A 19,637-nucleotide genomic window follows, 5' to 3' on the forward strand; every position below is an offset into this window, starting at 1 on the left:
TTAGATGTCTTTGGAGAAGTGTTATGAAGTTATAAGGAAGGTAATTGTCTTTTCTTCGTGTCTTCCGGGTGCCTACTTCAGTTCTGTTATTTAGTCCTTTTTTTGGCAAAGCAAACTCCAGTGTCGACAGGTGACCAGGAGCTATCCTTTCAGCACCACAGCGCTGTCTTAGAAATGGATGAAATATTAATGGATGCAAACGTTTTCTTATCAAAGAGTCACTTCTTGCTCATACGCACCATTAATTATGAATGTCTGATAAAGAGATAGTGGAACAGAGCCAATGGATTGAGAACAGCCAGTTTTAAATATTCCATATTTTCATTTACCTTCGTGGAAAAAAGGAAAAATTGTTTCTGGGAGAACGAGCAATAGAGAGCCTAAACACGATTCCAAATTATACTTAATATGTTTTTACATTTTCTGAAGCTATCAATAATTTTTAAAATCTGATAGAAAATAAGCTTGGTCATATATTTTTACCCTAAGAGGCTGCTCTCTAAGTAGACACCATAAATGTGTACGTTCTATGAACATGCACAAACTTTGAAGTTCCTATTAATATTTCTATTTGTCATATTCTGTCATGTTTATTATGTCTATGCAACACTTGTCATGAATGCAAAGTGAGAAATTGAATAACCACACATTTTACTTAGTAACAGCTAGGACTTGCACATATGACATCTGATCCAAATTGAACCTTTGGCAGTATCTCAGGTTTTTATTTGAATGCTTTATACTGAGCAAGAATTTCAGAAATGATCAAATGATGAGTTTGGGAGTGGAGGAAGAGTGCCGTAAATAAAATGGAAAAATTTATGGCAGGAGTTCTAATCAGAAACTTGGTATTGGAATTAGAAATTGCAGTCAGTGATGGAAGAGACTGTAATAGATGTTTATCCAGTTCCACATAATGAATGTTTTCCTGCACATTTGTAGTTTAGTGTAACTTCTGATAGTAAGTACATTAATAAAGCTTGCCATTTAATAAACACTGTCATGGGACAATTGATCTTGTAAAGAAAATCATTACTTTATATTTCATGTAAATGCAGCATTTTATGTCTCCTGAATATAAAGTATAACAGAGAAAGGATATATATATATATGAAAGTGTTAGTCACTTAGTCATATCCGACTCATCGCAACCCCATGGACTGTAGCCCACCAGGCTCCTCTGTCCCTGGGATTTCCCACACAAGAATACTGGAGTGGGTAGCCATTCCCTTCCCTATATGTCTGTGTATATATACATATATATATATACACCCACTATGTAAGTCTTCTAGGTATTTTGCATATGCTATTTCATTCACTTATTTTGTTACAATTGACAAGAAAGTGGTTAACTAGGCACATAGAATAATGCATTTACATCTTGGAAATATTATATTTCACAGTAAATTTGGTTCACAGCATAATCTTTCCACAATTTGTAGATGCTTTTGCATTCAAGGTCCTGAATAAGTGCCAGTCAAACAGTCTGCTGGAAACTATTACAACATTGTTAATTGGCCATATTCCAACATAAAATAAATGTTTAGTAGAAAATAATTTTAAAAATTTAAAAAAGGAAACATCAGTTCATTTCAGTCACTCAGTCATGTCTGACTCCTTGCGACCCCATGAATTGCAGCACTCCAGGCCTCCCTGTCCATCACCAACTCCCGGAGTTTGCTCAAACTCACATCCATTGAGTCGGTGATACCATCCAGCCATCTCATCCTCTGTCATCCCCTTCTCCTCCTGCCCCCAATCCCTCCCAGCATTAGAGTCTTTTCCAATGAGTCAACTCTTTGCATGAGGTGGCCAAAGTACTGGAGTTTCAGCTTTAGTATCATTCTTTCCAAAGAACACCCAGGGCTGATCTCCTTTAGGATGGATTGGTTGGATCTCCTTGCAGTCCAAGGGACTCTCAGGAGTCTTCTCCAACACCACAGTTCAAAAGCATCAATTCTTCAGTGCTCAGCTTTCTTCACAGTCCAACTCTCACATCCATGCATGACTACTGGAAAAACCATAGCCTTGACTAGACGGACCTTTGTTGGCAAAGTAATGTCTCTGCTTTTGAATATGCTATCTAGGTTGGTCATAACTTTCCTTCCAAGGAGTAAGTGTCTTTTAATTTCATGGCTGCATTCACCATCTGCAGTGAGTACATAGCATCCCATTATTAAATGCCAAGTTGTTGGTGGAATCTCAGTGATGAAATCTAAAAAGGTTTATCTGTGTTGAGTCAGAATGAACCCATTTCCCTATGTGATTGACTATAACCAATTTCATTGCTGTAGCCTCAAGATGCCTGGCTAAGGAAGCCTTTGTGCACTGTTCTCTGTTCATGGTTTAGAGATGGACACATTTAATCAGGCACGTCCAATTGTTTAAATCACCCACTTTATATTGTGAGGTTAATATCTGCATAATTGATGTTTCCTAAGCACAATGTTGGTTATGAGGGTTTCTACTTTCATATAAATAGTGGGGGTATATATAAAAATAGAAAACAAAAGAAGAACTCTGTTATCAAATATACTGGGAGCCTACCAAACTCACTTGAGCTTCCCAGGTGGCCCAGTGGTACAGAATCCACTGCCGATAGATGCAGGAGATGCTGGTTCTATCCCTGGGTCAGGGAGACGCCCTGGAGAAGGAAATGGTAACCCACTCCAGTATTCTTGCCTGGAAAAATCCCACAGAGAGAGGAGTCTGATGAGCTACCATCTGTGGGGTCACAAAGACTCTGACATGACTGAGCACACACACACACAGCAATATCAAAGTGTTCTACCCATGCTGTGTGACCCCATGGACTGTAGCCTGCCAGGCTCCTCAGTCCATGAGATTCTTTAGGCAAGAATATTGGAATGGGTTGCCATGCTCTCCTCCAGGGGGATCTTCCCAACACAGGGATCGAACCCAGGTCTCCTGCATTGCAGGCATTTTCTTTACCATCTGAACCACTGGGGAAGGCCAAGAATACTGGAGTGGGTAGCCTATCCCTTCTCCAGGGATCTTCCTGACCCAGTAATTGAACCAGGGTCTCTCCTGCATTGCAGGGGGATTCTTTACCAGCTGAGCTTCCAGGGAAGCCATTCTACCCATGTGTAAATGTAAATGGAGTAGTGTTAATATTTATCTGGTGATTCTCCCTCTCTGTACATCTTCCCATAATTTCAGGGCAAACAATGTAATTTCTCTCGCCTAGCCTATCTTTACTAAACCTCTCCTTGAAAATTACTTCCTATATCACTTCACTCAACATCAGTATTTTCTCAATGAAGATGTAAATTGTGGAATATGACATTATAGGAATTAAAATTCTGCCTTCCCTGAAATGGTTCCCATTAGTGGTCAACTGGAAGGTTTCCCTAAAGTCATAGGCTTGGCATGAATCCTTCTTTCTTTCTTAACCTCCTCTCTATATTTCCTTCCATCTCTGCTCTTACTTGATATATAATCGAGGAACATTAAATTTGAAAGGGCCTCAATTACATTTTCTGAAAGAGGTTTATGTAGAATTCTATAAAGCATGTGTGTTATCATGCTGATCATAGTATTTATTCAGGAGAAATACCCACTTTCCAAGGTTTATCTGTCTTTCTCCACTTCCTTTCCCCTGCCCCTCTCATTTGATGTGGGCCATTTTTAAAGTCTTTACTGAATTTGTTACAATATTACTTCTGTTTTATGTTCTGGGGTCTTTTTTGCCATGAGGCATGTGAGATCTCAGCTTCCCAACCAGGGATGGAATCCTCACTCCTTCCATTGGAAGACAAAGTCTTAACCACTGGACTGCCAGGGAAGTCCCTTATCTTTCTTTTTCTCCCTAATTCTCTTCACCACCTCCATTTCTCTCCCTCTTCCCCCGCTTTCCCGCCCACCCCACACACATACAGGCACAGACACACAGAAAAATCTTCACTTTCCTTTTTGAGGTTTTACATTCACATTCTATATCACACAAGGTTGGCAGTTGAACTACAATCTTTTCATCTTTCTGAAGCAGCTTATACTATTCTCCTTGCAGTGAAGTTTGCTGCCATTAATTTCTTTGTCAATTGACTTCCTTGGCAAATGTTGTTGCCAACCTATTAGAAAAACTCTTTTACATGTGACATCCCTAGTAAATTGGAGAAGGTTCACTGGGCTGGACTTCTACAGGGAATTGGGTGATAATCCTTCCCAACGTGAACATCTGTTTGCTTCTGTTCTTTGCTATGTGAAAAATTGTTGCTCTGTGAAAGTATAAAAAATTCAGGCTTACCTGTTTCTCATTTTGGCTCATAAGAAAATATGTCTGTATGAATAAATAATTTAAAACAAGGGGAGTTTTACTTTATTTTTTTAAATGTAGTGCTAGTTCTAGTATTTAAATATCCAACTTACAGGTATTTAAATTTATAAGTACATTGATTCTTTTGTTTCATAAACATAATTTTGACTTGAGTCTTTAGTGTTTCCAAAGGATCTTGGTGTTGGATAAAGTTGGTACATCTGTGTAAGCCATTGTGATTGGTAGCAGCTTAGCACAGTAGAATGCCTCACAGCTGTGACCACAGGTATTTGTTTTTCATTTTCTTCCTAATATAATACCTTCAGGTACACAGTTCCAGTGGTGTTGTATTTTCAGCAGTATAGCATAGTGCAGTGATGAGCTTTACTGGAAAAAAAGCAGTGTGTTCATTCAGTTACTCCAAATACATTGTAAATGTTTTTGAAATGAAGCCAAGTCTATTGTAAATTTTGGGCTTCCCTTGTGGCTCAGCTGGCAAAGAATCCACCTGCAATGTAGGAGACCTGGGTTCTATCCCTGGGTTGGGAAGATCTAATGGAGAAGAGAAAGGCTACCCACTCCAGTATTCTTGCCTAGAGAATTCTAGGCAAGAGTTGAATACAACTGAGCGACTTTCACTTCCACTTTCATTGTAAGTTTTTGTCTTCTATTGTGCCTAGTATGCAGTGTTAGGCATATGATAGAAGTTTAATAAACAGGATTTAAATTTTTGGCATTGTATAAGTAGTTTTTGACAGAGATGTGGTATCAGTAATATTGAGTTGTGAACTCATCTTTAAGGAAAACATGAGGAAATTAGCATTGTGTGAATTAAATCATTATAATTACAATGCAATCATTATACCAAAAATAATAAAATATTACCCATCCCTTATATTAAGAACTTATAAAAGTCTTAAATCAAAACACCTACATGGTCAGTTCAGTTCAGTCGCTCAGTCATGTTGGACTCTTTGTGACCCCCTGGACTGCAACACACCTGGACAGGCTTCCCTGTCCATCCCCAACACCCGGAGCCTACTCAAACTCATGTCCATCGAGTTGCTGATGCCATCCAACCATCTGACTCTCTGTCATCCCCTTCTCCTCCTGCCTTCAGTCTTTCCCAGCATCAGTGTCTTTTCCAATGAGTTAGTTCTTCACATCAGGTGGCCAAAGTATTGGAGTTTCAGCTTCAGCATCAGACCTCCCAATGAACACTCAGGACTGATTTCCTTTAAGATGGATTGGTTCAATCTCCTTGCAGTCCAAGGGACTCTCAAAAGTCTTCTTCAACACAGTTCAAAAGCATCAATTCTTTGGTGCTCAGCTTTCTTTATGTTCCAACTCTCACATCCATACACGGCTACTGGAAAAACCATAACTTTGATTAGATGGACGTTTGTTGGCAAAGGAAATACCCATATGGTATTTCCCTCCAAAATAATACTTTGGATTGCTCCTTTATTCATCACTGTTACCTCAACTGCTATTAACGGTCATCAGTTAAAAGTTTGTGTTGAGGACTTCCCTGGTGGTCTGGTGGTTGGGAATCCACCTGCCAATGCAGGTGACATGGGTTCAATCCCTGGTCTGTGAGAATTCCACCTGTTGGGAGGCAGTTAAGCCCATGTGCCACAATTACTGAAGCCCATGCTCACCTCAACTTGAGAAAGTCTGCATCAGCAACAAAAACCCAGTGCAGCCAAAAAGAAATAATATGTTTAAAATATGATATATTTTATACAAGTTTGAGTTAAAATACTAGGAGGAATAACTTTCCTTACCTATATATATGACCTACAGCTTCAGCCAATATGCAGATACACAGGTGATATTTTTGCTTTCTCTTCCATATCACCCTTCTGTGACCAGTACCAACTGGAATTGACAAAGATTTCTGCATTCTTCTAATAGAAATCCCTCTGATTTTTTGCCATAACTTTGCTTTTAGGAGATGAGGCCTTTTCTACAGCCTGGTCTTAATCATATCTGTGGTAGTGTTCAATCCTGGGGCATAAACCAATGCAAAGCCTTAAAGAACTCTTCTGTGGTGCTCTTAGAGCCACACTGGTGTCAGCTCCTTCTCCTTAAATAAGTATGTGGGAGACCTCCTTGTGCACTTGTGTCATTGATTTAAGAAGCTAAAACAGGGTTAACATGGCACCAGTGGAATGAACACGAGTGTAAATGGGGTGGGACAAAGCTAGAGACAGAACACAAAGTCTCTTGTCCTCTCCTCTTCTGGTGCTATTGTTTCCAGCAGGTTCCATATTGTTTCTATCAATGATTCAGAGGGTATATAAGCAACCTTCTTGAACACCTCTTATGTAATCTGTCATCACTAATTACTCCTAATTGATGAGCTTGTCCTTTCCTAAGCTTGTTCTTAGTCTTCAGAGTGCTGATTTCTAGTTTTCTTTTTCCTCTGAAGATGGTGCCTTCCAATTTATTTCTATGAGTATAACCGTATCTTATCTCTGTGTCAGAAAATCATTCTCAACTGATTCATTCAGAGTCTAATTCTCCAGTAAAATGTGTCTCTTTTACCTAGGCATTCTAGATCAATTCCTCTTACTTCTAAATATACTAAAATCACCAAACAAACAAGAGGATATTTGAAACAAGGTTGTAGAGGTTTCTCTATAGAGCAGTTTTCCTCTCCTTTTTGTCAAGAAATTAAGATGAAAGAGAGAGAAATGATATATGCTTGAAAAAATCTTTCAGAAACAGAGAATCAGAATTGAAACTAGGACTCTGAGTTCAAGGGCTGTGTTGCAAATTATAAATACTCGTGGTAATTTCTGTAAGAAAGTGAATATAGGGAAAATTAAGGAATCAAAAAAAAAGTTTGATGAAAACAGTATATTGCCAACCTTCTATCTATATGTAAATGTGTTTCTTCTTGAATACTCTTCATTTGTTTGGTATCTCACTCTTCCTAAATAGGAATACTGCACAGTTCATTTTTCTAACAATAAAAATGCTGTTTTCTCTCACAAAGCAAATTAAAGCCAAATGAAACTGGTCATTTTGTACCTTTACTAGCAAATAAAAATAATAGGGATGTGATTTATCTACAGTGTAGAGGTACACAATCAGAACTATATTTTGTAACACTAATGTATATGTGATTTAAATTATGAATGTTTCTCTTGTTTTGTATCATCTCATTTAACTGTTATTTAGAAAACTGAGACTTTTGTTGCTTTTTCTCAGACCCACTGTTGTGAAAAGCATGGTGGCATTTAGGAAAATACAAATTTATACGCATGGAAATCAAGGGATGGAGGTCAGTTTAAGGAGATTCCTGAATGCTGAGCCAGAATGTAGTCTTTATCCTCTAGGTGAAGAAAACTATTGAAGGGTTTAATCAAAGCTGAATGGAATAAGATTTGCATTTTTGATAGAGCCTTTGGCTGTAGGAAAGGCTTTCTCAAAGGTATACCAGATCTGGAAGCAGTTAAACTGGTAGGAGGTTATTGTAATGATCCAATCAAGAGATATAATGCAAACCTTCACCCTAGGGTGATGGGAAAAGGGACCAAAGGAAGAGAGGTGGTGTTCAAAATAGCTAAATTGACAAGACTAGTTACATGTGGGAAATTAATGAAAGAGGAATCCAAGGTCTTTTCCAAGTAACTGATATCTTTGCCTGAAATGTTGCTACTATTATGATACCAAGTGGGCTGGTGGCATCCATTCTCCTCCAGATCAGTGTACCCCTTTCTCCACCTACAGTGCCAGGGAGCTCCCCTATAAAGGCTGCTTCTTCAGGTCCCCTTGCCCTTTGGCCTATAGTGAGTTTGACTGATAGGAAGCATCAGAGTCCTTATTCCCCCAGTGTCCACCTTGGCTGGACCCTGATAGGCAGTAGATTCAGTCTCTCTTCCAATCTTGTAGTCAGCCTTTCTCTTAAGGCCAAGTTCTGGCCAAGTTCCAGAAACAGCTTCTTGGTCCCTGTAGGATAATAGCTTCTCACTGCTGCTTCTCTCTGGGTACTTTAACATCCCTATTTAGTATCATTATTTCTGCTCCACTCCTTAATTAACAGTCTCTTGATTAAACTCTATGAAGTTTCTCCTGCCTGCACTGCTGGGACTTCTACTGCTGTAGTGCATGATGAGGTTAGTGGAGGGCCTCTTGAGTTTGACCTGCCTAAAAAAGCAGGTGCTTAGTTAGATATGAGTCTGATCTAGGGGAAAGGGCAAGCCTGAAGTTGTGAATGGGGATGTTTCAGCAGAGAGCAAAGGAGAGAAGGGCAGTGGGCCAGGGTGGGACCTTGAGGAGCACTAACATTTAATAAGGAACCTTGGAAGGTGAAGAAGGAATAGCCAGAGAGGTATAAGAATCAAGGAACCCAAGCTCTGGTTTCAAGTGGGAGTGATTTGTCAACAGCGTCAAACACAACAGAAAGGTCCTGTAAACTAAGGTCTGGAAAATTTTTGGATTGGGAAATAGTCTGTTGGTCTCTTAGAGCTTGGGAAGAGTGGCATGCTTCTGGGAGTTGAAGAGTTAAGAACTGGCCTCTTGTTTTTTAGGATTGGCATCTACGTCCCTGTCTGTATTTATACTTTGCAAATAAGATGTAGAGAAAAAAATGTATGGACACCAAAGGGGAAAGGAGGGAGTGGTAGGATTAATTGGGAGATTGGGATTGACATACATACACAGTTGATACTATGTATAAAATATATAACTAGTGAGATCCTACTGTACAGCATGGGGAACTCTACTCTGTGCTCCCTGTGACCTAAATGGGAAGGAAACTCACAAAAGAGGGGATATATGTAAACACAGAGCTGATTCACAGTGCTGTACAGCAGAAACTAATGCACTCCAATAAAAATTAGTAAAAAATAAATAAACACATTACCACTTTAACAAGAAAAAAAAGAGATAGATGTTGTTGGGCCAGAGAGACCTGATTTCAATCTCAACTCTCTAAGTTGCTGTTCTTACTAGCAGCAGGATGTGGGGGAAATTATTTCTTTTCTCTGGGGTTCCTATGGTGATTGGCTATATTTATCTCAGAGGATTACTGTCAGGAATAATTGGGATAATGACCATAAAATATCTTAAACAGTGCCTAGAATACAGAAAGCACTTAATAAATGTTGTGTCTAAAAACAAAAATAGAAAGAAACAGGATAATAAAAATAACCAAAGGAAAATCAAAGAAGATGAACAATTAAAACTGCACCTGAAGCAGCATCTTCCCAAATGTACCCCATGGAACACTAGAGACTTGAAATATTCACAGGTGTTGTTAAAAATAAACACTTTTGTGCAGACTTGAATTTGGGAAGTAATCTATTAATAACTTTGTTTTAAACTAGTATCAATTAATTTATTATTTTTTGTACCAGGATTTCTTGAAAAGTTTACTATGCTAACATTCACTGTGTTTTCAGAAGGAAGACATAGTGTGTAACATTTTCAAGTTTGACTGCAGAATTCTGTTTTTAAAAATGATTCATGTGTATGTGTATGTATGTTAGTTACTCAATTATGTTCAACTTTTTGTGACCCCATTGATTGTAATCTGCAAGGTTTCTCTGTCCATGGGGATTCTCCAGGCAAGAATACTGGAGTTGGTATCCATTCCCTTCTCTAGGGTATCTTCCCAACCTAGGGATTGGAGGTGGGTCTCCTGCATTACAGGTAGATTCTTTACCATCTGAGCCACCAGGGAAGCCACAAAATCATTCACTGGAATAGTGAATACACCATAAAATATGGAAAACATGTACATTTTTTTCTTCCAAGAAAGCTGAACATCAGTCCTTGGAAAGAAAGCAGGGAATAGTTGCTCTCCTTCATGCAAATTCTTCAGATTCTGAAATTTAGACTATGATAAATCTTACTTCTATGTTTTCCTATCATTAAGATTATTTTCTTTATTAAAAAAGAAAGACATAAAAAAAAGTGTCTAGTGTGCAAGCATATTGTTTCATATTATTTATTCACTATAAAATGCTTCATGGAAATAGTGAATACACCTTAAGAAACAATATGCTTGTACACTAGACACTTTTTTCTTTGTCTCTCTTTTTTATGAGGAAAGTAACCCTAATGAGAGGGAAAACATAACAGTAAGATCAATCATAATCTAAATCTCAGAATCTGAAGAATTTGCATGAAGGAGAGCAACTATTCCCTGCTTTCTTTTCAAAGAACTGATGTTCAACTCTCTTGGAAGAAAAAAATGTACGTGTTTTCCTTATTTTATGGGTTATGCTAACTCTGGGTTTGGTAACTATACATACAAAAATTTCTTTGGTCTTTGTTAAAAGGATGGAAAATTAATTTTAACATTATTTTTCAAATATCATTGACTTAATATATGACTTGACTTAGAACAATTTTGTTCAGTATATTTCATTGAATCTAAAACTATACTTTTCAAAGGTCATGTAATTCAATGCTTGAAGTGAAAGTGAAGTCACTCAGTCACTCTTTGCGACCCCGTGGACTGTAGCCTACCAGGCTCCTCCGCCCATGGGATTCTCCAGGCAAGAGTACTGGAGTGGATTGCCATTTCCCTCTCCAGGGATCTTCCCAACCCAGGGATCAAACCCAGGTCTCTCACTTTGGAGGCAATGGCGTTAACCTCTGAGCCACCAGGGAAGCAAGCTACTACTTATCTAATATGACTGCCAATTGGTCATCAATGGAAGAATTGCTGTCCGCTGAGATGTAACTGTCCCACTTTGGAGCAGTCACTCGTTGTTTGGTTGGGTGCTGAGGTAAGCTGGCTCTGGCTGTATCTTTCACATATTATTTCTATCCCCATCTTACTTTAGTATGGCACTGTGTTGTGACTATTCCTGCTTTCTTGAATGTTAGGAACAATTGCTTGCCAACAGACTTGTCAGGCTATAAAGATAATATGTGAGAAGCTTGTCATCACTCTGTCGTGGCCTCAGCCCTCCATCATACCACTTTAAGCTGTTTACAGCAGCCCAGAATTTCTGCCTGTTGCCATTCTTCTCTTTCATGGCCATAATAGCCATTCGGGCAAAAGACAATTCTCTTTCTTCTCAAGTTCCTTGATGAACCATCAAGAGCGCCCATCTCTGCTCCAAGAACATTCCTCAGCATGTTTTTCCCAAGCAGCCAATCTAAAATCACCCCCATCACTCCAAAATATTACCACATTTACGCAGCTTTAGTTTCTTAAGAGAAGGTATTACTCCTTCCATGACATTATACCAACTCTTTATTATGACTTAACTCCTCTCCTGGAATGCTTGTAGGTTCCATGAAGGCAGCATCTTTATTTTTTTTTGCTCACTGCTGTATCTCCAGCTGTTGGAAGGGTGCCTAGTCCAGGGTAGATGCTCAGTAAAATATTTGTTGAATATATGAATGAACATTGAATGAATACACTGAGTGAGAAAGGTCAAACAGGAGTTATGGGACAGGCTTGAGACAGAGGAAGAGCAGGTTGTAAGCAGGTGCAAGTTCGGGGAACGGAGCCAATGCACGGTGAGATGAACCAGGAGGAATAGTCCATCAGATGCGCAGTGCTGAGCAAGGCTCCAGGAGAGAGTGGAGTCAGAGTGGGAGGTAATCTTGAAATGCTATTTTATTGGTCTTGTGGAGGAAGCAGAGGTTTTATTACCACAGTGAAAATGAAGTCTTTTGGACATTAAGATAAGCTTCTTCATACATTTCCCCCCCACCTCGCTATTGTATTGTCAGAATAAAGTACTGACAAATGTATGTTCAAGCAACGGATGCATTCCCCTCTGTGGCAAATTCTCATCTGTAGTGAAGTAAAAACTCAGCCTTTCTGATCATTTATTCTCTATTTTATTCACTGATTATGCATACAATTTACTTTAATTTCCAAACAAAGTGGTTTTGGGTTTTTTCAAATCCAAAAATGTGTTCTTGGTTCTACAATTTGAGAATATCAAAAAATAAAAATAATTTTTAAAATAAAACTTTTCCTTTATTTTTCTCTCACCATGCATATTAATGTGCTCAGAATGACTGTAGACCACTAAAAACATTTTCAGAAACTCACATGACTGATTGAAACTCAGATGATTATTATTTTCCTTCAGTAATTGAAAGCTATGATTCCCTTTATTCCTTAAAAAATATATTTTTTTTTATTTTTTAAATATGTGTTAGTATCTCCTAGAAATTTTTTAATGGATTTTAGATAATGAATGTCTTCTCTTGTGTAAGATTCTGATAGGTCATTTTATATAGAAACAAATGGTAATTTTTATATTCAATTGAATACTAGATAATAAATATTTTATTATCCAAACATGGACAGACCATTAAATATTCTGATTGAATTAGTGTTGTAGTCATTAAAATGTTAGTACATATACACCAATCTTGACAATCTGGATTGTCAAGAGTTTCAAATGACTAAAATATAAAACTAGGCATAAAACAAATGCTATTTTTATTTATGCTATTCTGCTAGAGAATTGAAAGGTATTATATTGTCTTTTGATATAGTACATTTTGTCCACAGTCTACTCCTGTATTGGTAAAGAGTGAGATTTTGAGTTACTTGAAATTACTTTTCTCTATGACTAATTTTCTTTTTGTTTGTTGATAATTCAATATCTTCTCAAGAGTCAAAAACAGAGGAAAATTGTGATCAGATAACTTGTACACTCACATAAATGGCTTAAAAAGGATTTTCCCCTTCCATGGATTTATGATAAGGAGAAATGAGTGTGGAGAGTGCAAAAATAATATTAATAATTCTATGATTAATTTTTTTTAAAGTTTGTGCTTTTTTTTATTGAAATCTGCAGTTATTTATTTATTTGTTTATTTGTTTTGGCTACCCCTGATGGCATGTGGTATCTTAGTTCCTTGACCAGGGATAGAACCTGCGCCCCCTGCAGTGGAAGTGTGGAGTCTTAACCACTGGACCTCCAGAGAAGTCCAGATAAATTATTATTTTTTTAAGTTTAACAGTTTTCTTTCTTTCTTTTTTTTAGTATCAAAGCAAAATTTCTAGGCATCTCCAAGAACACAATTATATGAGTCTCTTTCTGTCTCTGTGTGGTGCCTCAGAATTTGGCTAACTGTCATAAATCATGCTTTCCTATTGAAATCAACTTAGTGGTCGAGAAAATAGATAGTCTAGTAATATTGCTTTGGGATGTCCGTTTACTTTGATGTTGTGCTGAAAACTAAAGTGTAATCCTAAAAATGGAGTGTCTTGACAAATGCCACAAAGTAGTAAGCATCATTTTTACAATAAGGGTTGACAGCATTACCATAAGAAATCCCTTATTACTTGGATGTACTTAAAAACCCCTAGATTTTATCTAGGAAGAAAAATTGACTTCTAAATTTTCTGAATGTTAAGTGGATTAATAACGTGAATAATAAAAAGCCAAGGGGATTGTATAATGTCTGTAATGTATTATTAAACAGTGAGTCATGTGGTTCTCCCTTAAAGGATTTTAGAAAAAGCTGGCTTATTATAGAGTTATTTACATATAAATATAGAGATTAGATGTGGCCAAGTTAATTTTGCATCATCATGGGGACTTTCTTCCACAGTTTCCCTGAACTAAATTATACTTTTTAATTAGTCCTCCAGAAATAACTATAGGCCTCACTCAAAATAGATAGGTACTTGGGATTTATGATATGAAGATTCTGGTATTATCAAAACTGTTCAAAAATGATTGCAAGGACTTAGATTTAAGTTCAGTTCAGTTCAGTTCAGTTCAGTCTCTCAGTTGTGTCCGACTCTTTGCGACCCCACGAATCGCAGCACGCCAGGCCTCCCTGTCCATCACCAACTCCCGGAGTTCACTCAGACTCACGTCCATTGAGTCGGTGATGCCATCCAGCCATCTCATCCTCTGCCGTCCCCTTCTCCTCCTGCCCCCAATCCCTCCCAGCATCAGAGTCTTTTCCAATGAGTCATCTCTTCACATGAGGTGGCCAAAGTACTGGAGTTTCAGCTTTAGCATCATTCCTTCCAAAGAAATCCCAGGGCTGAATTCCTTTAGGATGGACTGGTTGGATCTCCTTGCAGTCCAAGGGACTCTCAGGAGTCTTCTCCAATACCACAGTTCAAAAGCAACAATTCTTCGGCACTCAGCCTTCTTCACAGTCCAACTCTCACATCCATACATGACCACTGGAAAAACCATAGCCTTGACTAGACGGAACTATGGACTTAATCCTGAAAATTTAGCTTATCAGTTGTTCAGTTGCTAGGTTGTGTCCGACTCTTTGTGACCCCATGGACTACAGCATGCCAGGCTTCCCCATCCTTCACTATCTCATGGAGCTTGCTCAGACTTATGTGCACTGAGCTGGTGATGCCATCCAACCATCTCATCCTCTGTCACCCCTTTCTCCACCTGCCCTCAGTCTTTCCTAGGATCAAGGTCTTTTCCAATGAGTTGGCTCTTCTCATCAAGTGGCCAAAGTATTGGAGCTTCAGCTTCAATATCAGTCTTTCCAAGGAATATTCAGGGTTGAGTTACATAACAGTTTTACCTAATTAAAAAGAAGTCCCTTATCAATTGCTTCTTTTTAATTAGGTAAAACTTAAATCTGCAAAAATAAGCCCCCTACCTTTAGACGTGTTCCAGCTTCCTTCCTTGAATTTATTTTTTTGTCTATTTGCACCTGACAGAAGACAACAGTATTTCTAATTCTTTTCTGCATCTGATTGCTGCCACATCTTTTTATTTCATTTTTGAAGGCTAGTTGGAAATCTAATAAGACTCTTTCATTGAAATTCTTGTTGCTATGTTGAGGGCTTCAATTAGCCTTTTTTAAAAACCATGTGATTTCTTGTGGTTCTGAAGTAGGGAGTTCTTAATTTGAAGTAAGTCTGAATCAGGCATGCATCACCAAACACAAGAATTTTCTAAAGTGGATTAAAAATGTGAGAACTAATACGTGTTCATTGTGGAAAATGTATAAAATACAACCAGCAGAAAGGGAAGAAAGTTGTCATTCCTACACATTCAATTCTAAAATAACTACCATCTGGGGATATATCATTCCAATTTTTTTTCCCATGTCTGTGTAGCTGAGTGGGTAAGTAAAAAAAAAAAATAGCATCAAATTGTCCCACTATTTTAGCATGCTCTTTTCCCTTAAATGTATTATGATAATTTTTTCAAGACCTGAGTGTTTTCAGTTCTCTTCAATTTATGAATTAAGCCACGGGTCTGAGGGTCAATTATATTCAAGTCCCAGTTGTGTTTGCACCAGTGAAGGACGTGGATAATCATACATATTGATTATGACCATGAACTGCTGGGGATCATCACCTATATGTGTGCCTTCCATTAGCATGATTAGCTCAGAATTAGTCACAGGAAAACTTCAAAGGCTATGTTGACAGGCATTTACTTTCTATTTCTCCATAGTTAAATATCATGCAAAAAAAAAATTAAGAATAGGGACTTCCCTGGCAGTCTGTTGGTTAAGACTTCACCTTCCAATGCAGGTGGTGTGGGTTTGATACCAAGTTGGGGAGTTAAGATACCAAATGCTTCAGGGCCAGGAAAAAAAAAAATGAAACAGAGACAATATTGCAACAAGTTCAATAAAGACTTTTTAAAAAACTTAAGAGTATAGGCTCAGTCCTGAAGAAAATCAACCCTGAACGACTCTTCCAATACTCTTCCAATACTTCCAAAGCTCCAGTACTTTGGCCACCTATTGGGAGGAGTGGACTCATTGGAAAAGACCCTGATGGCAGAAAGACTGAGAGCAGGAGAAGAAGTGGGTGACAGAGGATGAGATGGTTGGATGGCATCATGAGTTTGAGCAAACTTCGGGAAATAGTGAAGGATAGGGAAGCCTGGCATACTTTAGTTCATGGGGTTGCAGAGTTGGACATGGCTTACCAACTGATCAATAACAACAACACAACAATAAACTCTGTAGTCAAAAAGATACAGGGTTGAATTTTGGCTCTGCTCTTCTAGCTGTGTGTCATCTTATGGTGTACTGACTTTGTACTGACTTCTTCACTGAAGACGCAAATTACAGTGACTGCCCAAACCATTATTTTTTCCAGTGGCCAAGTCTGCCATCTTCTCCACTACCTGCCATCTTTTGAGGAAAACGCCTTTTGGATTTGATTTTTATGGTTGGAAAGGGTCCTCCTTGACCTTAATATCCTGGACAGAGTGATCAGTCGAGGTGTGAACCCTGACCTGCGCTAAACCTAATGAGGACTGCACTTCACCACTGTCTTTGACACTGGCATGAGATCTAAGCCAAATCTATCAGAATCTTTCCCTGTAATCACTTCCAAACTGGCAATGGTTGGAAAGAATATGCTTCCGCTGTGACATGAGCTAAGACACAGGAGTTAAGACATAAGCCTGAAAGCTATCCCCAGTAAAGCTGATTCATAAGAGGAAATATTTTCTAGCAGAGAAGGAGGAGGTAGAAGCAATGGAGGAGCTTCCCTGGTGGCTCAGTTGTAAAGAACCCGCCTGCCAACACAGGAGCCATGGGTTCAATCCCTGGGTCGGGAAGATCCCCTGGAGAAGGGAATGACAATCCACCCCAGTATTCTTGTCTGGGAAATCTCATGGACAGAGGAGCCTCCCATGGACTATAATCCATGGGGTTGCAAACTGTCAGACACAGCTTAGCAACTAAAAACAACGACAGAAACGGTAGAGGCTTCAGCAAGACATCTTTCATTGCACAAAGACTATCTCATTTCTCAGACTCTAGCATCACTCTACAGCAGTCTACAAAAATGCAGTTCTATCACAGTGAAGCAGGCACAGAAATGCTTGGAATCTTTAAGAAATCTGAATCTTGTACACCTAAAGCTAAGACAACATTATAAATCAACGATACTTCCATTTAAAAAAAAAGAAGTGAGAATCCGAGTTGGTATGATACAATTTATCATACCAACTGGGGCCCTTCCAAGACTGAAAGGGATCATTATGCCAGGACAGCAGACATAAATCGGCCTGTTCTGTCCTGGGAAAGCAGGACAGATGGTTACTCATTCCTGAATGTACTAACAGGCATGTTTGATGCAGTATGGAGTCACTAGCTCCTTGCCCATGTCATCCATCTCTGAAAACTTCTGTTCTAAACAAGACAAGTTGGCCGTGTAAGAGGAATTGTAATTATCTTTGTCAAAAAACTAAAGCTGGTATAGGAATGTTTATAGTAGCTTGGTTTGTACTAGCCAAACACTTCAAATAACCAAAATGACCTTCAATAAGTGAATGGTTAAACAAACGATGGTATTTTTGGTACCATGTGATATTATTACTCAGCAACAACAAAAAAAATAAATTATTGAAACCCACAGGAACTTGAATGAACCACAAGGAAATCATGCTGACTGAAAAAAGGCACTCTCAAAATGTTGCAAAATATATAATTTCATTTATATGAAAGTGAAAGTGTTAGTCACTCAGTCATGTTCAACTCTGCCACCCCATGGACTGTAGCCCACTAGGCTCCTCTGTCCATGGGATTCTCCAGGCAAGAATACTGGAGTGGGTTGCCATTCCCTTCTCTAGGGGATCTTCCCAACCCAGGGATCGAACCCAGGTCACCTGTATTGCAGGCAGATTCTTTACCATCTGAACCACAAGGGAAGCCCTTCATTTATACAGCACCCTAGAAACAACAAAATTATGGAGATGGAGAACAAATTGCTGGTTCCCAAGGATTAGGGACTAAGTGGGGTGGAGGAGGAAGTGTACATGACTATGAAGGCATAACGTGAAAGGGGCTTATGATGAGTGAACCATTGTGTATCCTGATCATTGTGATAGTTACATGAAGTTATACATGTGATCAAAGTGTGTAGATCTACATATACACACACAGATGAGCACATTATCATTTGTGGAATCTTAGTAAATTCTGTGAATTTTACCAATGTCAATCTCTTAGTTTGGGTATTTCCTTGTTTGGGGATATTTTCTTGTTTTGGTATGCAAAATATCAACCTTGGAGGAGCCAGGGTGAAGGGTGCATGGGACCTGCCTGTACATTTCCTTGCAACCTCCTATAAATCTATAATTTTCCAATGAAAAATGTTAAATAACTTTGTTTAGTTTGTATTATCTTCTCTTTTTTCCTGTGCCAGGCACTCTGCTAAGTATTTTAACCGACTAATTGATACAGACTTTTAGTGAGGAGGACTGTATGTGAAAGACAATAATTATACATGCAGGGAAAGGAAAGCCATCTAAGCAAATGTGAAAAAAAATAAGGAAAATACACAAGGACCTCAATATAATAAGATTAGCTGCAAACTCAAATGCCTTATGAGAAAGATGACATGTTGAACGCTGATCTGGTGAGATAGCTACTGAATCCTGGAAATGAGCAAATGTTAAGGCATTCCTAGTCATAATTCCCATCCAATCAATGTTAAAGACAACATTTTCATGACTCTTTAGAGAATCAGTTAAGAATGGAGTCGTGGAAACTACCATTTGGGGAGATTAGGACAAAATACTTGAATGAAGTAATATCATTCTTCCATTCTTTTAGCAATTATTAAATGACATATCTGGAAATAATATAAATAAATCAGAATGAAATAGTAAGTTAAAGAAGAGCTTAAGAGGCTTTTACTCTTTCCTGGAAAAGCCCATGGACGGAGGAGCCTGGTAGGCTGCAGTCCATGGGGTCGCTAAGAGTCGGACACGACCGAGCGACTTCACTTTCACTAAGAGGCTTTAGCAAAACAGGGGCAATGAATGGAAGATATATGAAGGTGAACAGACTTTTAATATTTCAACTAACCTCTCATCAACAGGTATTTAACTGTAATAAAAGAAAAGTGCTGTATTCATCATTTTTAAGAGTAGAAGACAAAGTTATGGGAACTTCCTTGGTTGTCTAGTGGCTAAGAATCCATACTCCCATGGCAGGGGCCCTAGGTTTGAACCCTACTCAGAGAACTTGATCCCACATGCTGCAACTAAGACCTGGTGCAGCCAAATAAATAAACGAATATGTATATGCGTAAAGAAACAAACAAACAAAAAGTTAGGTCCTCAGGAAGTCTGTCAAACAGGGAAAACATAAACATGTTACATGCTAAACAGCTACATGTATATGACTTACCACTGTAAGAGAACCCTGAAGTAGTAACACACTAATTTGCAAAGCAATGAGACAGACACCTCTATCCAGCCAAGTGTCTCTCTTCAGATAAGGGAGAACACACTTAGGCTTGAGGGAGCACTGGTTTCATGAACAAAGACAGATTTAGATCTAAACCTTGTCTGCTGAAGCTCAGACAAGGTTAAAGAAAACATTCCAGATTGAAGAAACAGAGGCGCAAACACAGGAATGTGAGAAAATATAAGTCCTGGTTAGGAGAGTTGAATAA

General features: G+C 38.5%; 1 protein-coding gene across 4 annotated transcripts in view; it reads left to right on the forward strand.

Moving 5' to 3' along the window:
- PTPRO (protein tyrosine phosphatase, receptor type O) overlaps positions 1-19,637 on the forward strand; it is a 260,730-nt gene that overhangs the window by 1,200 nt on the left and 239,893 nt on the right. The gene's annotated exons all lie outside the window — the stretch shown is intronic.

This window comes from Bos indicus x Bos taurus, chromosome 5 (assembly GCF_003369695.1).
Source record: "Bos indicus x Bos taurus breed Angus x Brahman F1 hybrid chromosome 5, Bos_hybrid_MaternalHap_v2.0, whole genome shotgun sequence".
NCBI lineage: Eukaryota > Metazoa > Chordata > Mammalia > Artiodactyla > Bovidae > Bos > Bos indicus x Bos taurus.